At 36.6% G+C, this 22,864-nt stretch overlaps 1 protein-coding gene across 15 annotated transcripts in view; it reads right to left on the bottom strand.

Moving 5' to 3' along the window:
• The window catches only part of LOC106867691 (tumor protein p53-inducible protein 11), a 546,722-nt gene that overhangs the window by 237,438 nt on the left and 286,420 nt on the right, over nucleotides 1–22,864 (bottom strand). The window lies entirely within an intron of this gene.

The raw sequence follows: 22,864 nt of genomic DNA, 5'->3' as shown, positions 1-22,864 counted from the left end.
GGTAAATGAACATTAAATGATGATGGTGATGTGTGTGTATTTGTTTGTGCGTGTGTGTGTGTGTGTGTGTGTGTTCCCCCATTCTCAACGTTGTTTGACAACTAATGTTGGTTTGTTTACATTAGAGATTTGGTAAATGTGACTGATGCAATAAATTCTAGGCTTAGTAAAAATTCAGTACTGAGTCAATTCATTCAACTGAAACCCTTCTAAGTGGTGCCCCAGCATGGTTATAGTGTAATAAATAAAACAAGTAGAAGATAAAAGATAACGATAGCTTACACAATATCACACTCAGCTGTCATCATACATTTTCAATATATATGATACTGCTATCGGTCGGTATGGTAAAACAAAAACAGTAATTCATACTAAACTGAAGTAAATTACACATATCGTAGTAATCTGTATTCAATTTTAAAAAAATATATACAGCCATGACATCATCCTGTCAAAACTCAAATATCATCTCTGCTAAAATCCTCCCCATCCTTTCCACATGTTAGAACCCATTATCTTTGATGAGATCTCATGGCATACCACATAATAAAGTTTGCATCAGAGATTGTTGCGCTGATACATATCAATAAAAATAAAAATTAAAATAAACAAAAAAAATAGTAATAAAACAGTTTACACAAGTAAATTATGTGCACACAAAATGTATTAGCAGCAGTAGCAGCACTTCAAAATCAATGAATGATTTGTTGAGCTTGCTGGTACAAGACTAAGTTCAATTCCAAATAAGGAAAGAAAAATTTAATGGTAATAGACCAGTATCCAATGCAGAAGGAAATTTTTTTTTTATTATTTCTTTTGCTTAGTTCCACAAAAACTGATACAAATGATAAGAGAGTTTGAAGAAATTATTTTAAATTAAAAAACATAATGGTGATGATTTTTAAACGAAGCACAAAGTCACAAATTTAATGGGGTGTGTTTAGTCAATTATGTTGACCTCTATACTTGGCTGGTGACTTAACGTTATCAATCCTGGAATGATGAAAACAAGCAAGACTTCTTTAGCATTTAAAAAAATATATAAATTAAATACTCAGTACAACTCTTTTACTTGTTTCAGTCTTTTGACTGTGGCCATGCTGGAGCACCGCCTTTAGTCGAGCAAATCGACCCCAGGACTTATTCTTTAGAAGCCTAACCGCTAAATGACGGGGGCATAAACACACCAGCATCGGTTGTCAAGTGATGTTGGGGGGACAAACACATACATATACATATATACGACGGGCTTCTTTCAGTTTCCGTCTACCAAATCCACTCACAAGGCTTTGGTCGACCCGAGGCTATAGTAGAAGACACTTGCCCAAGATGCCACGCAGTGGGACTGAACCCGGGACCATGTGGTTGGTAAGCAAGCTACTTACCACACAGCCACTGAATACTCAGTACAACAATTAAATACTAAGTACAACTACTGAGTATTAAATACTCAGATTCAGCACAATTTAAATACTCAGCACAACTACCACTTCTTCCAAATCTACAACCCTTTTAGTCAATATTCTTTCCTACACTTGGCACAAGGCCTGAAATTTTGGGGGAGGGAGGCCAGTTGATTAGATCGACCCAGTATCCAATTGGTACCTAATTTATCAACCCTGAAAGGATGAAAGGCAAAGTTGACCTCAGCAGAATTTGAACTCAGAAGGTAAAGACAGACGAAATACTGCTAAGCATTTTGCCCAGCATGCTAAGGTTTCTGCCAGCTTACCACCTTATTTTAATTATAATATTCTTTGTTCAAGGGTTAAAAGACATGTGAGGATATTACCATCATTATAATGATGGATTTTATATATGCCAGTGCCGCTGGACTGGCTCCTGTGCAGGTGGCACATAAAATACACCATTTCGAGTGTGGCCGTTGCCAGTACCTCCTGACTGGCCTTCTTGCTGGATGGCACGTAAAAGCACCTACTACACTCCCGGAGTGGTTGGCGTTAGGAAGGGCATCCAGCTGTAGAAACTCTGCCAAATCAGATTGGAGCCTGGTGTTGCCTCCTGGTCCACCAGTCCTCAGTCAAATCGTCCAACCCATGCTAGCATGGAAAGCGGACGTTAAACAATGATGATGATGATGATGATGATTTCCTTGCTTGCATGGCTTAGATGGAATTTTGTTGAGGTGGATTATCTATGGCTGGATGTCCTTCTTGCCATCAGCCCTTACCTGTTTCCAAGTAAGGTAATGCTTTCTTATAATCAGAAATCTTCTCACAAAAGATTGGGAATGAAAGACACTGGTTGCCTGATGGTAACATTTGTGTACAACTATCACACGATATCAAGACAAGGAGACAGTAGTGCGCACACACACACACTGGTCAATAGTTCATATCTTTGAAAAGATGCAAAGTCTCAAACATTACAGCAGTAATGTTTAGAAGGTTGTTCATTATGGCCGGTCAGAGAGCCACCATTGGTTTCTCACATAAGAAATGGTTCATTGCAATATGCAGTGCTGTCTGACTTCTGTGAGCAAAGCCAGAACAGAATTTAATTCCACAAGTCATATGTCATTAGTCAATAGAGCTGATCACCTTTCCATTGATATTTCTGCTCTCAAAAACTCAACTGATTCTTCTAATATCATATTGATTGATTGATTGATTAAGAAGAAAAATAGTATAATAAACTGTAACAGATTATGCTGTATGTAAACACTATTTAATACTGATTTCAAATTTTGACACAAGGCCAGCAATTTCAAGAGAGGGGTTAAGTTGATTACACTGACCCCAGCACTCAACTGGTACTTATTTTATCAACCCTGAAAGGATGAAAGATGGAGTTGACTCCTGTGGTACTTGAGCACAGAACATGAAGACTGATGCAATCCCACTAAGCATTTTGCCCAGCATGCTAACGATTCTGCCAGCTCACCACCTCAAGATACTATATAATATCAACATAAAAAGAAAGTGATATACAAAATACCTTATATGCATAGAATTTTATATCACAGGTAGTATATATAGCATGCATCACTGTAGCCAAATCAAACTTAATCATTGACTTCTACTATAGTCATATACTTCAAGATATCTGTGTATTATATAATACATGATCTGCTACAAAATATTAATGTATCAAAGAGAAAATAGCAATGTATTGGGGTGGTTATCACATTAATTTAACATAGTGCATTTTGTTACCTAAAAATATCAAATTATATCATTACATATAATCAATATCAATTTATCAAACTCCAGCAAGCATCCTATAGATGTCAGTTCACAACTATTAAACGAATAAATTGTATTACTGATGGCATAAGATATGAGAATGTCATACTAACAGCCGAAATATTATATGCTACTAGTATCAATTATTACAAGATATCAGTATATCTGAACTAATGGCTGTACAACAGATATCACTATACATACTGCCAATAGTCATATTAATATAAAATATTACCAATGGTTGTAATACAATATATTAAATATTGCATTTTTTTTCTCAGGTGTTAATATCGCAAAATATCAAGTTTATTATACTGCTGATGATTATGTTATGATACCATCAGCATATCATACATACACATTGAGATGATTAGATGCCAGTAAACTCAATGACATGTAGATATCATAAATTATACACATGTTAACAGTGTACTACATAAAATGAAATACATTTTCATGTTAGCTCATTATATGTTGTGAAATTCACCTCCAGCAAAATCCTGACAGTCCACCTAGATATAAATGAAGTAGTACCAGTAGCAGTATTAGTTATATAATTGGCTAATGTTAACCTGCAAGAACTGATTCTATATCTTCCAATGAGTAAAGCTTATAGAAGGATCTGTTCCACTACACAAAAGCTAATTTCATTTCAAGGTGGAGTTCTTGAAGAGGCGTCCTTATGGCACAATTAGTGATAAATCTCATTTGTACATACCTTCACAACATTCAAGAAAATGATGTAATGTGCCATAAAAAAATGAAACTAGTTCTATATGAGAAATAAGAAGCAGCCATGCTGGTGTAGTTATGAAGCTTGCTTCTCAAACATTGTTTCAGGTTCCGTCCTACTGTGTCTTCTACAATAGCTCCAGGCCCAAAAAAGTAATGTGTGTGAATTTGGTAAACAAATGAAAGCAACCTATTGTGTGTGTGTGTGTGTGTGTGTTATTCCCACCACCATTGTTTCAATGCCCACTTTTCCATGCTCACATGGGTCAGTTGGAATTTGTTGAGGCAGATTTTCAATGGGTGAATGCTCTTCCTATTGCCAACTCTCACCTGTTTACAAGTAAGGTAAAACATACATACATTCATACATGTGTGTGCGTACATATGCATATGTGTGTCCAGTCTTGTCTTGGCATCAATGTAACAGTTGTAAGCAAGCATCACCATCATACAAGTAGTATCATTCATTTGCAGTTTTTCTGAGAAACTGTCTGGCTAAGAGAAAATATTACCTTACTTAGAAACAGGTGAGGTTTGAGTCAAGTAGAGCTGGTTTAAAAACAAAAGACTTAAAGGGGTCTAAATTAAAAGCTTCCATCAAAATTTCATGTTAATTAATGTTCCAAACACTAGTAGATATTTGATAATTTTCAAAATTAATTGAAACAAAGGCAGTGTATTTCAACAGAAATACATTAACAAAACAGTTAAAGAACACAGCAAATTTGTAGTGGACAAAATTGTTTACAGCAGTGAATTCTCCCTATTTTGCATTATCAAGTTTCAAGAGGATTCTTAAGGCTATTTGTGAGTCAAATTTTCTGGTCATAGACACAGCGCCAATCTCTCTCAGTTTCTCAGTTATCTCCACAACATTTGTATCAATCATCTGTGCTCTTAACACAACATTCACCAAGAAATTATGGTATATCAATATTACGAACAATTCTTTTAATGGATTATTTTTCTGTTAATACAAAGCAAATTGTTTTGTAAAATACCCCACCAAAAAAGAAAAATCACTGTTTATAATCAAGTTATGGTACCTCAGAAAGCAGTAAATAATGAATATATTATAAAACAGTTTCACACATGTTGCATATATTCAACAGTTATTAAAGATTCATTAGCAATAATGGTACCAAACAATGACAATAACAATGGTAATGATGGACGGCAGAGATAATAAAAGTGGTGGCGTTAGTGGTGGTGTGGTGGTGATGATGATGATGATGATGATGATGTTGATAATACTTATGCCAGTTGTGCTGGTGATAATTAATGAACAAACACAACAGCAAAAGTGGTTGAGTTGATGGCAGTGATGGTGGTGGTGGCAGCAGCAAAATTAATAGAGGTGTTGGCAATGATCAGATGATGCTGATAAGCATAATTAGGAGGAGGAAGAGGAGGAGGAGGAGGAGTATTTCCTTGCATCACTTTTGTTCTATCAAAGAATATTCTACTTCAGTGGTTATGTTATGGATCAGATGACAATGATATTGATGGTGGCGGCGACAATGGTGATGACGATGATGACGATGACAGTAATAGCTTCCTGACAGCTTTATTGTCCCAAGGAAGAATACTTTAACTAAGAGAAACAAAAGGATATTTTATGGATCACAAGGTAAAATCCATAAGTAACAATGGTACCATTAATATTTTTTTTAACAAGACAAAAAGCAGCACTTCAGTCAACAGAATCAACAATCCAGCCGCCAATACCACAACAAGCATTATCATTAAACACACAACAACAACACTACCCCCACCCAAATAGCCATATATTACCGCTGTTCCTATATTAACCATTTAAGGACAAAACTCATACTGGTCATTCAGTCTGCTAGAAAATGCAACCGAATTTCACTCCAATCATAATAAAAGAAACAAAGAATACAGTTTAAATAATAGGCCTGATGTGATGGGCATGAATGGAACACATGGATTATATAGATCTACTCAATTTGGGTGAACTTGGAGTTAAACAATAACAACAACGAGCCACCAAAGGAGCCTCTATGTGCATACTCAACCTGCTAGAAATGGTAACCAAATCTCCCTCAAATTACACCCTACCAGATTACTGGTCATTCAGTCTGCTAGAAAAGGCAACTGAATTTCACTCAAACTACATCACATCATACTAAAAGAAATAACAAAGAATACAATTTAAATAATAAACCTGATGCATTGTCTGAAAATAAAATGTGATGGGCATGCATGGAATACATGGATTATAGAAGCTGTACAATTTGGGTTAACTTGGAGTTAAACAATAACAAGTCACTAAGGGAGCTTTTATGTGCATACTCAACCTGTTAGAAATGGTAACAAGTTACACCTCACTAGTTTAAGAAGTGAAACAGACATTGAATAATGTAGTCCTGGATATCTGAGGTAAATAAAGACAAGATAGTCATGGTTGGACTATCTTTGATTATAGGACTGTTTAGATCATAGCCAGCATGGGCGAAGGGGAGGTGGAATTAAACTTCAACAACAATCTCCTTATTTATTAGAAACACCTAAGACCATTAGATGCAACCAACCACCCACACTCAGTGACATCATCACACACAAAGACTAAATATAAAAAAAATTACTTACAACACCTTTACAACTTTTGTAGCACAATGAGTAAAAAAAAAAATGAAACAAAATTATGCATAAACATACAAAAGAGCACTCTCTCTCTCTCACAACACATTGACCAACACAAAGAAACAATGCAACACGACACATGGCTTTACAAATAATATATCAGATCCAGTATTGATTGTGGCACTCCTATGGTCTTCTGTATATTTTTTGTTTTTCTTTTTTAATTGCCTATTCGGGTGGAAAGGAGAGCAGCAGACATAAAAATCATACCTCGTGACCAGCATGATTAGTAAGAGGAAGCTATCCGAAAACTTGGTTGGAATTTTTGCTGCAGAGGAGACTCCATTGAAGGCACCAAATGGTAAAATGACAGTTTTAGCCATGAGTCTCAATATCTTAAATCAGGGGTTTTCAAACTTTTTGACTTGTGGACCCCTTTATATTTCAGGCTTTACCTTAGGGAACCCCTTATAAACGCTTATGAAATTTATACATAAATATTTGCTTAAAATAACATATATTTTTACATTTATTTATTTAACAGTATTTAACAAATAGGTTTATTGTCAATTAAAAAAATTTGATTAAAAAACATATATAAAATCAAATTACCCATAAAAAGTATTTGCTGTCCACGGACCCTGTCTTGTCCTTGCGGACCCCCTGTGGTCCGCGGACCACAGTTTGAAAACCCCTGTCTTAAACAATCACACACACACACACAAACAACAAAGAAATAGAATGAAAAAAATAAAATACCTCACTTTACATCATCATAGATTAGTCACAGAAAACATACATCATAAGGTAAAATGCAGCCACCACTCAAAAGGTTTAGTTAACTTTGGGTGATAGTAAAAGACACTTGCTCAAGATGCTGTGCTGTGGGATTGAACCCCAAACCACCTAGTTGGGAAGCAAACATCTCAACCACACAACCATACATGCACATTTGAACTGAATTCTTCATAAAACCCAGAAAGGTTTATTGGTTACCTTGTACTTCATCCCACTACTTTCTCATCTATTCTCTTTCCTGTGCCACTCCTATTCCTCTCACCTTACCCCATTCCATACTGGTGGTTCCCTTCAACTGAATTTCCATCCTTGTTTACCACTCACTATATTCACCTCTATCCTCATCTCTAACCACCAGTTTCTCCTCACTCACACTCTTATGAAAGTGTCCACTTTCTCATCTCCTCCCATATCTTCTCTTCGGTTCAACCTCTTATACATTGAGTTTGTTCCAATGACTGAAACAAGTAAATGATACTACACACACACATTACAATTTAACAAATGTGAAGTAACTTATTATTCCAAGTTCCTTGCTGCAAGCATCATCAATGTTTAGAATAGTCAAGTAGACCGAAGATCTCAGCTTAGAAAACCAACACACGTAAATACACACACACACACACACACACATATAACAAAAGATACAAAATAGATTACATCACATATCTGCATGTAAGTCGTACAAGTATTCTTACCTAAATTCTTTAGCTTCATTCTATAAAGAAAGGACTACTAATAGCTTTCAAACAAACAGGGGAAGTTCCATGATTGGAATTAAGAAATTTAGAAAGAATTATATAGAAAACTTTTGCAAAGTTTTGTTGATTTTTTTTTCACTGTTCACTCACAGATTGCATTTACAGAAAACGTGTTTGCTTAAAAATCCCGGTCTTTCAAGATTATAATGTAAGCATTTAGTAACATAATGTAAATTCAACAATGGTTCTGAGGACAAATATATAAATTTATAATCAAAGTAAAGAAGTCGTAGAATTTTGAGTGGGTTATCCATCAGCGTTTTGGTTCGCAGAAGCTTGGATTGAAATGCCAACTTTTGCTGTGTAAATGACCTCCACAAGAATACAGGATGCATGTTTTCGGTCTCAGACAATCATGTCAACATTCGTGTTTGCATTTGGCAGAAGTGTTGATTGAAATGCTTCACCAATATTCCTTGTATAGAAATATGCAAACATACTCAAGTGCTCAACGTGAACACTGCTTTTTGATTCATGTATGGTCTTGTGGATGAGAAATCTATATTTTTGTGTGTATGTGTGTATAAATGTACATATATGAGTTGTTGTTGGCACTCCTTCGCTTACGACGTCGAGGGTTCCAATTGATCCGATCAACGGAACAGCCTGCTTGTGAAATTAACATGCAAGTGGCTGAGCACTCCACAGACAAGTGTACCCTTAACGTAGTTCTCGGGGATATTCAGTGTGACACAGTGTGACAAGGCTGACCCTTTGAATTACAGGCACAACAGAAACAGGAAGTAAGAGTGAGAGAAAGTTGTGGTGAAAGAGTACAGCAGGGTTTGCCACCATCCCCTGCTGGAGCCTCGTGGAGCTTTAGGTGTTTTCACTCAATAAACACTCACAACGCCCGGTCTGGGAATCGAAACCGCGATCCTATGACTGTGAGTCCGCTGCCCTAACCACTGGGCCATTGCGCCTCCACACATATATGAGTATATATACACAAAGAGGGTGTCCAGGCTAAATTTGAAAGTTTGTATAACAGGGGAAGAAAACAATATCCCATCCAAAAATAAAAGTATTTTTTTAAAAATCAAAAAAGTATCAACAAGATTACAGTTGTAACAGTTTATAATAACAGTTTATTCAAAGTAGTCAATCTCAGCAAGGTGGCTCCAGAACCTAGCACATGAGTTTTTCACTGAATCCCTGGAAAGATTTTGAACACCTCCTTGATCTTGGCCTTGGTGTTGCAGGTAGAGCAGTCGGTGTCTTTCTCAACCACATCATGCACATAGTAATACATGGGATTACAATCAAAGGAATTAGGAGGCCAGAAATTGGGGCTGGTGAAGTTGTAGAAATTCTTTGGCAACCACTTCTGACTCTTTTCAGAGGTATGATAAGAAGCTGAATCTTGCTGCCACACATATGACCTTCTAGCAGCAACCATCCCCAACCAGAGTTCAACTACAGTCTCCAGCAGTTTCACATAGTTATCTTGAATTGAGCTTAAGGCTCAGTTCAAAGATGTAGGGTGGCATGATGTCATTCTCACTGGAAACATACGAAAAGGCCAACACAGTCTGGGGGAACTTGATTTTTATGATGTCCATATACATGTAACACACACACACACATACATATAAATATCTATGCATATGTGTGTGTGGTCATAGAGTGACCAACGGTTTTGCACCCATAAAGTGCTTGGGAATTAAACCTCTCTTCAAACTGGAGGTATATTATTCTTTTGTTTACTAATTAACTGACCATAATGGTTTTCTACCTCCAGTTTGAAGAGAGGTTACATGCCTGCAGCCATTGGAGTTTGATGAATCTTATCTATAAAAGGCAGATTTTCTGTGTGTGTGTGTGTGTGTGTGTGTGTATGTTTAAAATTCATACATTTACACAATTCCAAATTTCTTGAATGAAAGAATCAGAATTAATATTCTAAATACCATAACTTAGGTCACAGCGTCATTTTTTCCATCAAAATAACTCCCAGTTACGAATAAAATCCATAAAAGTACGCAAATTAACATTTCCCCCCTTAATAAAATCTAATTTCCTCTTTCTACTACCTTTACAAATCCTTTCAACTCCTACTTTCTCTTGTGAACCTTTACAAACGATCCAACAACAAATACAAAAAGAAAGGAAGGAGAAACACTGACAGTAAAAGAAAACTATTTCAGTATCAAAACTGAAACAATCACATTTCGATACTGTAATGACAGGTACTTTCACTTTAATGGTTTCATTTTCATACTGAGACTATTACAGTGAAACTATACTCTCACATATATACAGGCATACATACATATATATATTAAATCCCAAAAAGAACAAACACACAAAAAAAAAACAACAACACGAGGACGTGGTACATGTAGTGTATTAGCAGACGCTCAGGGAAGAAAGAAAGATGGTTTAATGTTTCGAACAAATGCTCTTCTTCGGAAACAGAGGGAAGTCCAATGGAAGCAAAGACGGAGGAAGAAAATCGCCAACGATTCACAAGTGGTAACATTCATATATATATATATATATATGAGCTAATTAAAAAAAAAATTCTGGAGCTGAATCAGTTTTCTTGGGTTATAATGAATGCTCTGCATTTGTATTGAGTCCTGTAATTTATAGCTTCTGGAGAATTAACAGATCTATCTATATATATATATATATATATATATATATGAGGAGGTACTGAAAAGTTCCTGGCTTTAAGAGTATTGCGAAAGGCCTGGTCAGAGGCCCAACCTTCTGAGTTCTTTTACAGGGCTTAGAAAAGTTGTACGACTGCTGGAATATGTGTGTGTGTGAACCTGAGAGGGTAATATGTTGTATAAAATCATAATTAACTAATCCTCCTGTATTTTCTTTTACCTGAAACCAGGAACTTTCCAGCACCCACTTGTATATATACATATGATGGGCTTCATGCAGTTTCCTTTTACCAAATCCACTCAAAAAGCCTTGATTGGCCCAGGGCTATCTATGGTGGGAGACTCTTACCCAAGGTGCCATGCTGTGGGACTAAACCCAAGACCACATGGTTACACACACAATATATATATCATTAAATGCAGCACTATATCTCCAAAAGAAAAAATATCAGTAAACTGACTTAGTTTGTTCCTCTCTGATTTGACAATGTCAGTTTTGATAGAAATAACAACCAATTCCAGTCTTATCATTTGGAGCTTATTTTACCAGCTCCTGTTAAATGGAAGGCAACTTAACACCAGTGTGATTAATTAGTATGTACTTACAACATTATATACATCTGAACAGGCCAAATGAGTGTAGTATTTAGTTGACAGAAAGGTCGTGGGGAGTTCAAATTTACATCAGGCATTTCCAATGAGGTCATTTAATTAACTCTATGGCTCAATTAATTTGGCTGTGATGAAGAGGTAATAGATTGTATGGAAGAGTTTCATTTAGCAGATTAACCCTTTTGATATCAACCTGCCCTGAAACTGATCTTCATTTTATGTCACAAATCACATTTTGAAGTGATCTAAATTGAAACCTTACACCAAATTTTCATCTTAAATTATGTTTGAAACATTAACTTAATAATGAAAGTTAGCTTAATAAATTCTTTATTATTTTCAAAATTAATTGAAACAAAGACGATATATTTCAACATACATACAAAAAAGGATTAATATACTAGCTTATTTTCAAGGGAACATTTTTCTCTCATTCTCTTAATTCTTCAAAAACCAATATCAGCAGAGCATGATTCTTCAGGAATCGTAGCAATTTATGTCTGTATTAAGTAATGCATAAAAAAAAGAGACCAGAGATTATCATCAACTTAACAGTGTTACAATTCAGGAATTGCTCAAAGAAATGCAATAAGGAAAAACAGAAGCGAGGAGGAAGATGAAACAAATGCACAGAAAAGGAATTTATTACACTAACTTTTCAAAGGAAGTCATTCGTTAAAATTCCTAACCTTATCCTTTTGTAATTAATTAAAATAAGATATATAGAAAATTACCACGAGGGCTTTAAAATGAATTAAGATATTAGTCACAAAAAGAAGAAAAAAAATATTAATAACAGAAAGGAAAACCAATTGATGAATTTCAGTGTAATGGTTATGCTTCAGGGAAATAATATTAGCTTAGTTTATTAAGTGTGGGAGGCAGGCAGTTTGTCAACCTGAAAAAAATTTCTGAGTAATATATATTAATACAAGCAGGGAAGTCTTCCTGGAGTACAACAACATCCTATTTAGAGAATATATGGAAAGTAATTATTGATAGTCAGAAGTGAACAGTTTAGTCCACAACATTCCCCACCAGCCTTTATTTTGTATCTGGTTTCTTTCAGTGTAGGGCAAAGATGAAGGACCAATATCTGTGAGTTTTTAGTTTCAGAACACACACAGTTACAAACACACATAAAATCATACATACACATACAACATATATAATACCTATAAGAATATTATCATGTTTTAAAAGTGGAAAACATTCAGATTTGATTACTGTTTTCCTGTTCTAAAGAGAAAAAAGATTATGAGAGTGTGTGAGAGAGAGAGAGAGAGAGAGAGAGAGTGTGTGTGTTAGTTCTTTACTACCCACAAGGGGCTACACACAGAGGAGACAAACAAGGACAGACAAACAGATTAAGTCAATTATATCGACCCCAGTGCGTAACTGGTACTTATTTAATCGACCCCGAAAGGATGAAAGGCAAAGCTGACCTTGGCGGAATTTGAACTCAGAACGTAGCGGCAAACGAAATACCTATAGCATTTCGCCCGGCATGCTAACGTTTCTGCCAGCTCGCCGCCTCAAGAGAGAGTGTGTGTGTGTAGATGTATATATGCTTGTGCGTGCCTATGTACTGAATTCAAAGATGCATTAAATGGACTTCAGTATTTGGATCACAATATATAAATATATATACATAAATATGTGTGTGTGTGTGAGAGAGAGAGCATGCACTCACACACACAAATTATATCGATGTCTGGTCAAAGTAAAAAACTATCAAAGGTCTAGATGTGAAACATTTAATGATCTTCCTAGTTTCTTCCTCGCTTGTCACATTAAAACTTGCAAGTTATAATGATGAAGATGAAGTAGTATAGTAAAGGATTATCCAGACCAAATACAAGCAAAAGAAATCAACTGCTACCTCGATAAAATTTTAATTGGACATGGATCACTTTTCCAAGAACAATTGTCTTTGAGTGGCTACATTATTTTTATGCATGTGCATGCTTGACACAAGGGGCTGCTGAAAAGTTCCTGGCTTCTGGTAAAAGAAAATACAGGAGGCTCAGTTATGATTTTATTCAACATATTCCCCTATCAGATTCACATACTTATTCAGATTGGAGCCTGGTGCGGCCTCCTGGCTTGCTAGTCCCCAGTCAAACAGTCCAACCCATGCCAGCATGGAAAATGGATGTTAAACAATGATGATGATGATGATGATGATGATTGCTGTGGTCCCTCAGTTTCTCTAAGCCCTGTAAAGGACTCAGAAGGTCGAGCCTCCGACCATGCCTTTTGGAATACTCTAAAAACCAGAAACTTTTCAGCACCCCCTCATATGTGCAAACCACTCTCACATGCATAAAATCAATACCCATATAATGTATGCATTGGTGTGTGTGTGTATGTATGTATATATATATATATATATATATATATATATATATATATATTTATACACACACAAACAAGTGCATATATATATACATATATAATCATCATCATTGTTGTAACTGTTTTTCTATACTTGCATGGGTAAGCTGGAATTCATTGACTTAGGTTGTCAACAGCTGGGTGCCTTTCCTGTCACCAACCATCACCTGTTTCCAAGCAAGCTAAGATTTCTCCTTGCCTGGCTAGCGTCATGAGGTAGTGAGTTCGACTCCCAGACCAGGCTGTGTGTTGTGTTCTTGAACAAGACACTTTATTTCACATTGCTCCAGTTCACTCAGCTGTGGAAATGAGTTGCAATGTCACTGGTGCCAAGCTGTATCAACCTTTGTTTTTGCCTTTCCCAAAGATAACATTTGGTGGCATGGAGAAGGGAGGCTGATATGCATGGGTGACTGCTAGTCTTTCATAAACAACCTTACCTGGACTTGGTGAAATACTTTATGTTCAATGACATCTTATTTCTTTTTCTTTCTTCTATTAAAGCCTACCAGTTTAATTAAAAAAATTTTTTGCTTTTTCATCTTAAAAATTAGGCTTTTATATTCTTCGCTGTTTTCAACATCCTTACTAACAACTACCTGCTCCTCCCCCCCCCCCCACTTTATTTCTGCAGGCACCAATTCAACTGACCTTGTTTTTTCCATTGCCCTTGAGTTCTCTCCCTGAGCTTTGTTATTAAATTTAACCACAAAGTACTTTCTTCATCAACATCATCATGATGCTAACATGGGTTGGATGGTTTGACAGGAGGTGGCCAGCTGGGGAGCTGTCCAGTCTCCAATTGTCAATATCATAAAGCTCCCATCCTTTAACATCACCCCTAACCTTTCATTTTTTTGTTTCCAGTCTTGCATCCAAAATAATAAGACCATTATTTTTTGCCAATAATATAGTGATGTACTACATCACTATTTCCTTTGGATTACGCTAGTTTACTATTTGGCATGGATTTCTTGTCTACCTCTGATGGTGATGAATTTAACTACCGATGCATGCAGTCTGAAACCAACCTGTCTGAGGCAACATCTGGCTCTTTGATACAAATTTCTTGTTTTAAAGTGACCTAAATAAAAATCTTCCATCAAAATTTCATGCTCATTAATATTCAAATTAAACCATCTTAATAATAAAAAGTTATTTTATCGAAAATCTTCATTATTTTCAAAATTAATTGAAACAAAAAGAGTATTTCAGAAAAAATATGATAACAGAAGTCAAACTTAATGTTTTACAACGGTTTGATGCACGAGAAAATCTCTGCTATATTATAAAATCATAAAGTTCACAAAATCTACAGAACAAATATTTAACAACAAAGACAAAATCAGGTGACATGCTCAAGTACCTATTCTCTTTACCATAGAGTCTGTGTTGCTTGTAAAAATCTGATATGATAGTGTAATATGGAACAGTTCTTAAGTGCATGGATCAATAATTAGACCGGATTTAAAGTGCTAATAAATACATCATCATCATCATCGTTTAACGTCCGCTTTCCATGCTAGCATGGGTTGGACGATTTGACTGAGGATTGGTGCAACCGGATGGCTACACCAGGCTCCAATCTAATTTGGCAGAGTTTCTACAGCTGGATGCCCTTGCAGAATTATTGAAAATTGTAATCTTATATATAAAACCTTTCCTGGTATAGTAAAGTCTGGTTTGAAAGTGCCTTATTTGATGCATTATAATAACTAATGAAACTGCCAGTACTAAAACAGAAGTTGCTATGACTTATCTTGAGTAACTGAAGCAAATGATTTGTTTTAAAGCAGCCATAACCAGTCGAAATATTCTACTTGTTTTATGTTGAAATTGGCAAGATCTAACCTTTCACACTAATCCTACAATGTTATTATAAAAGTTAACACATCACCAAAATCTTACATGTATGAGATAATGCATGATCAGCACTACTGATGCCTTATTTCTAGTGAGACAGTTGCAGGAGAAATACCTAGCTAAGGATAAACCTCTGTACCTGGCTTTCGTTGACATGGAGAAAGCCTTTGACAGGGTCCCCCGATCCCTTATCTGGTGGTCAATGAGGAAACTTGGGATAGAAGAATGGTTAGTGAGAGCTGTGCGAGCCATGTACAGAGATGCTGCCAGTAAGGTGAGGGTTGGAAATGAGTACAGCAATGAATTCCGGGTAGAGATAGGGGTCCACCAAGGTTCCGTCCTCAGCCCCCTCTTATTTATCATAGTCCTCCAGGCAATCACAGAGGAGTTCAAGACAGGTTGCCCCTGGGAGCTCCTCTATGCTGATGACCTTGCCCTAATTGCGGAGTCACTATCAGAACTAGAGGAGAAGTTTCAGGTGTGGAAGCAAGGTCTAGAATTGAAGGGCCTTAGAGTCAACCTAGCTAAAACCAAAATCCTAATAAGTAGGAAGGTAGATAAAACACAAACCCCTTCAGGTAGATGGCCCTGCTCAGTATGTAGAAAAGGAGTAGGTAGTAACTCTATAAGAAGTACCCGGTGCAAGCTATGGACACATAAGAGGTGCAGCAACATCAAAGGCAGGTTAACTAGCAAGTTAGTTTTTGTTTGTGGCAGATGTTCAGGTGCAATAAAGACTGTAAACAAACAGGAAACAACTTCTATCTCATTCCAGGGTGAAAAACTAGAGGTAGTCGAGAGCTTCCGCTATCTGGGCGACCAAGTTAGTAGTGGGGGTGGGTGCGCTGAAAGTGTAGCTGCTAGAATAAGAATAGCCTGGGCAAAGTTTAGAGAGCTCTTACCCCTGCTGGCGACAAAGGGACTCTCACTCAGAGTAAAAGGCAGACTGTATGACGCATGCGTACGAACAACCATGCTACATGGCAGTGAAACATGGGCTGTAACTGCTGAGGACATACGTAAGCTCGCAAGGAATGAAGCCAGGATGTTCCGTTGGATGTGTAATGTCAATGTGAATACCCATCAGAATGTAAGTATCTTGAGAGAAAAGCTGAACATTAGAAGCATCAGTTGTGGCGTGCAAGAGAGACGATTGCGCTGGTATGGACATGTGGTGAGAATGGATGAGGATAGCTGCGTGAAAAAGTGCCACACCCTAACAGTTGAGGGAACCCGTGGAAGAGGTAGGCCCAGGAAGACCTGGGCTGAGGTGGTGAGGCAAGACCTTCGTACATTGGGCCTCACCGAGGCGATGACTACTGACCGAGACCTTTGGAAATGTGCTGTGCGTGAGAAGACCCGGCAAGCCAAGTAAGATCGTTGCCAGTGCCCCTGGACTGGTTCTTGTGCGGGTGGCACATGAGATGCACCATTTTGAGCGTGGCCGTTGCCAGTACCGCCTGACTGGCTCCCGTAGGATTTTCGAGCGAGATCGTTGCCAGTGCCCCTGGACTGGCTTGTGCGGGTGGCACATAAAAGACACCATTTCGAGCGTGGCCGTTTTCGTGCGGGTGACACGTAAAAGCACCCACTACACTCTCTGAGTGGTTGGCGTTAGGAAGGGCATCCAGCTGTAGAAACTCTGTCAAATCAGACTGGAGCCTGGTGTTGCCATCCGGTTTCACCAGTCCTCAGTCAAATCGTCCAACCCATGCTAGCATGGAAAGCGGACATTAAACGATGATGATGATGATTTCAAAACAATGTGAATAAACAAGCATTACATTTGACAGAATCAGAACGCTAAAGGTTTAAGGGGGTTTCAACCAGTACAAATGCTAAATGAGGATAAAAATGAGCATTGTTTGGAAAAATTAGTACTTGGCTCTAAATCTTAAAAAAAAAAAAAAACAAACCCACCTGATGCTTCTTGTGGGAAGAAATATTGTTGATGATATGAAATGAAAGCACCTGCTCATGTATCACTCAGAAAATCAAAGAACTTTCAGGAACTAAAGTTTAATCTCCCTGTGATATGGTGTTCAAGAAGGCTCACATTACTACAAATCTATTCCAAGACAGGTTCACAAACTTTAAGGCCTTGCTTTTAAGAGGTACAGTGCCAGGCATACTATTTCCAAGAAAGCGTTACTACTTTTAAATAATGCACCAAACCACTAGGTGAATTAAAATGATGTTTCTGGTAATGTGGTAGCAGAATATGTCTACAATAAAGCAGCTTCTTTGTTCCAGATTCCACTAACTGTTCCCAAGATAACAGATGCCATCAACCACTTCTTGTGAGACAGTTGGGCATTTAAGAGAATATATTTCTGTTGTGTCCTAAGTGCTTATTGTTGCAGGGAATCTGATATACAAAACCTGTTTCCTGTTATCTTACTGGTGGTTCCACAACAGGGCTAATGCAGTTTCGCATCTCTCCTTGAAAAATGCAATTTTTTGAAAAAAATTTTTTCGGATTCCTAATGTTTTAGACATTGGAGATTACAAATATGCAAAAAAAATTTTTTTTTTTTTATTTCACCATCCACCCAACTCCATTTATATTTTTGATTTTGTTTACTTTAAAGAGATCATAGTGAATTGATGAACATATGCAAATCAAAATTAAATACAGACAAAAACATTAAAGCGAAAAGAATTTGCATTTTGCTTGTGTTTGCCTTAAATAATCGTAAATAATAATTTAATATAAATTAAATATACACCATTTTATAAGAAACAAACAATGTTTAATAACTAATGTTATAAAGTTTAATAAGGGGCTCAAATTTCACCCCCTCCCCTAATTTCAAATTTTGAACTTTCATTCATTTATTCATTTATTTACCTGTCTATCTATCCCTGTCTGTTTATTCATAAAATATATTTGTCAACTAAGTGTGGTGGTCCTATAGAGGACGGTGTTACTGTTGTTAATAGCCCCAGGAAGAATTCCATATCTATCTCTTTATACACATATCTATATGCTAAGTGAATTTAAAATTTTGAAAATGCATATTTGTAATTTCTGACATCTAAAACGTAGGAATCCGAAAAAATTTTTCAAAAAAAAAAAAAAAGAATTTTTCAAGGAGAGGTGAAAAACTGCATTAGCCCCTCCACAACACCCCTTATACTGGAAACAACATACGGAGTTCCTACTTACATCTTTTCTGCATCTTGAGTAAAGCTATTTCCTGGACAGCACAGAGTCCTAACTTCTTTTCTGCTCACTAACACCTGAGTCTTAACTAAATTCATTTGAGGCTTCTCAAATCTAGGGTCTGTTTCCACACTTGAAATTTCTTCTCCCATTTTAATTCTACTGTATATTTAGATATAAAAGGTAGATCATCAGTTCTTATAGCTCTTCACTCTGCAAAATAAGTCTTGAATTCTTATGATGGCCAGGAGGGGACTGAGAAATGAACATCGAAGGACCCCAATTTTTATACTAAATTTGTGTCTTAACTCATCATTTGCTCTCACTTTATTGACAGCACACTCAAAAACGATTTATCAATACCTACATTCCCTAGAGACACCAGATTACTGAGCATAGCACTTTGTCATGAATGTTAGATATAATGGCTTACTCTTAGCTTAGTACTTCTGTATGTGCCTCAGAGAAAAATGCCATCTGTGCTACCTCTTCCAGGCATAAAACCACCCTGCATCTCATCTAGGCTTATTCTGTTCCTGATTGAATATGCTACAACTTCTTCTGTCACCTTCACAGCCTGGTCTAACAAGTTGTTGCTTCTGTAGTTTCCTCTCTCCAATGCATCTCCTTTGTCTTGTAACATTGTACAATGATAGAACTACACCAGTCATAAGGTACAACTACTTCCAGTACAACCTGATTAGATATTTGGGTGACAAGCACATATCCTATTTCAGATATTTTAAGCAAATATAAATATATAGAATGTCTGTCAGGTTTATAGAAGATTTGGGTTTGAGTTCCATGGGCACCCTTCATCTTTTTCTATACAAAAGGTTTTAAACCCAATATTTACACGCTATTAATTATAATTTTACCTGGTTCATGTTCAACTGTTAAAAACAAATTATTTCACATTCTCACAAAGTTTCTAAATTTTTAATTTAAACTATATATACACACATCCTTTTACATACACTTTCTTTGCTGGTATGGGTTGATCAATTCTAAGGGGCCCAAAGAGTTACAGGATCATGCTGTGCTCCGTTTCAGTTTTTGCATAGTTTCTACAATTGGATCTCTTTCTAATCCCAACCACTTCATAGTGTGCTAGGTGGCACCAGCACCAGAGGCCACCTTGTAGCATGCAAGACTAATGAGCCAAAAGATCTCCTATGAAGGAAAGGAACGTAAGAGAGATAGGGTGATGACTTTAAACAAAATGAATAAAGGTGGAAAGTGTGGAGGGGGAAAAGGATATATAAATAAAAGAAAGTAATGAGGGTGGTTAGAATCTGGACTGAAGGAAAGAGATGTAAAGGAGCTGTAAAGATTGGTGAGGGAGAGAGAGAGAGAGAGACGAGAGGATGTTTAAGCATCAGAGACATTGTGGAGAGAGGAGTGCAAAAGAAAGGGAAACAGAGCATTGGGAAGCAGTGAGAAAATATGTAAACATATATACGTATACATGTTACGAAATACTGAAACATATGTAGGAATTTGAATAAAGGAGTACAAAGTTATAGTCATGTCCATGTTCTTTTCTTAGTCTCCCTCTCTCATACACACACACAATGTTTGTTTTTATGTTCAGTTATAATGAAAACAATTTTACATTAATCTGATGGGTTACTCTATACTTTTGAAGAGTACAAATTTGTTATTCTCTAACAAAAATGTTGTTGACAGTGATTTCGAAATTTCAGCCATGATGGCTAAACTGGCCAAAACTTCGAAGTCACTGTCAACAACATTCTTGTTTAAGAATAATATATATATGCAAGCATATGTGTGTATGTATGCATGCTTAAGTTCTTATAGTAAATATCGAAACATAAGACCTTACTGTGGGTTTACATACACACAAGTTGAGAAGTCTAAAACTGGAGAGCAATTATGTAGGTGTAGTGTTTCAGGAAAAAGTTCAGAGAAAAAGTGACAATCACATAATTATTAACTAATCCCAAAGCAGCACACACTTTGTCATTTAGTGGTGTTGTTATAAGATATAATTGATAATATCAATAGCTGTCAGTCACTCAAACATAGGAGCGGAGACAATTTATAAATACTGAGGCGAAAACTTTCTAAGCTGCTAGAGAATAAACAAAACTAGTGTGTGCACGCTCGCGCGCATATATTTCCTTCAACTGGTTTCAGTCATGGGACTTACACACTTAAAACTTCAAGGGTTGTAGTTGAACAAGCTGGTTCTTATTTTCTCAACAGCTACCGTATTTACTCGAGTATAAGATGCACGCCTTATTTAGTTTTAAATCTTGGTACATTTTTTTTTCTTTGAAAGTTTTGGCTTTGCTTTGTGTATAGATCGCACCTACCAGTATTTTCAATGAAAATAAAGTATAAAATAGGGCAACTTATTATTCGCAAATAAATACGTTATTTGTCAGAGTGTTAAGTTATGCAATAATCATAAATATAAACAATAATAATTATCTTAAACTGTGCGGATAAATCGTATATTTCTCTTGTTCGTTGTGGAGAGACAGGGTGAGAGGAAGGAAAGAGAAAGACTACCGAGGTGAAATGTCTTTTTAACCCTTTGCCTACCCTATGTATCAGATTGAATTACACAGAACATATTTCGGCATAACTACAGAGTTGTACCCACCACTTTGGATGCCCATATTTCTCTGGTGGCCATGCATCATATATGGTAAACATTCCCCACTTTTTTTTAACCACCAAAACAACATAGGAGTTATGAAAGGAAAGCTTCATATTATTTATATAACTCATAATGTATGAAACAGCTTGGACTAAGGGTCTGAAAACAAGCATTGGGCGTTTAAGACTTATGAAAATGCTTTTGACAAGTAGAGGGTTAAAAGTACATAGTATACACAAACACACATAAATAGTCACAAAAATTCAGGAATGTTTTTTGTTTTATTTATTTATTTGTTTTGGTGAGGGCAGATTTACCTCCACCATTCAAAATATAAATTGCAGAATTGTAACCAAATGCAGATTAGAAGAAATTACTTTTTTTTTTTTGACCAATTAGATAATTCCTAACGGTGGCCGTTTTCGGTATAACAAAAGCCGTAACCCTAAACACCGTGTGTACATATTCTTTACTTTCACCATTCATAACTCTATTCTTTAGGAATGTCTAACCTTTTATTAACCTTGGTTAGGCAGACATGAAGGAACATTGGCTGCTGTTTCTAGCAGGATGAGCGAGCATGTAAATGCTCCAGTAATTTATTAGTCAGGAAAACCAGGCACTTGGAGAGGGTATATTAGTATTTATACAATGCCGCATCTATAGATCCATTTCAGAGTAGCAGAAAGCTGTCACCATATTCTTCATACTGCCCCTTGTGAGGGACGTCAGGATTGGCAAAATCAGCTGAAATAGATGTACTATACTGCATAATGTAACCTTGTGGGCATCGGTGCCGATTTTCTCTTCCTCCACTTTTCCATTCTTTGAACTTTCCGTCTTTCCGACGAAGGGCTCCACCCGAAACGTCATACTCTCTCTCTTTCCTTTCCCGAGCGTCCAATAACACTATCCGTATCACGTCCTCACTTTGTTGTTTTTTTGTTATTGTTTTTTGTGTTTTTTTGAAACTATATATATATATATATATATATATATATATACACACACACACAGGTATGACCGTGTGCTTATGAAGCTCGCTGTGCTATCACGCGATCTCGGGCTCAGTCCCATTAGGCAGCACCTGGGAAAGTGTCTTCTGCTATATGAATGAACTTGGTAGACAGAAATTGTGTGGAAGCTCATTGTGTATATCTGAGTGACTGTCCTTTTCCTAACTTTCAAAGTGTTGTTCACCCCAGACCCAACAGCTTTCCCTATCCACAGAGATTCCTCATGTCTAAGGAAACATTAATATATTGAAGAAGGATAACCTCTATAATTCGGAACTATCGGTCTTGAACTACTACGTGGTCGCTTCATCTGCAAGAATTAGTTGCTTGACCATCCTTGAATCTAACCACATCGTCTTAAAAAAAAAAAAAAAGGTTACACTGGAGGACTGTCTGGGAGTTTAATAGCTATCGGCTTCCTGTCCTCGTTTAAAAACATTTCAAACATCCGAGGAAAAG

Source organism: Octopus bimaculoides, chromosome 7 (assembly GCF_046866305.1).
Source record: "Octopus bimaculoides isolate indiv1 chromosome 7, ASM4686630v1, whole genome shotgun sequence".
Taxonomy (NCBI): domain Eukaryota; kingdom Metazoa; phylum Mollusca; class Cephalopoda; order Octopoda; family Octopodidae; genus Octopus; species Octopus bimaculoides.
The sequence above is the reverse complement of the archived record's forward strand: the minus strand, read 5'-3'. Positions and strand labels throughout refer to the sequence as shown.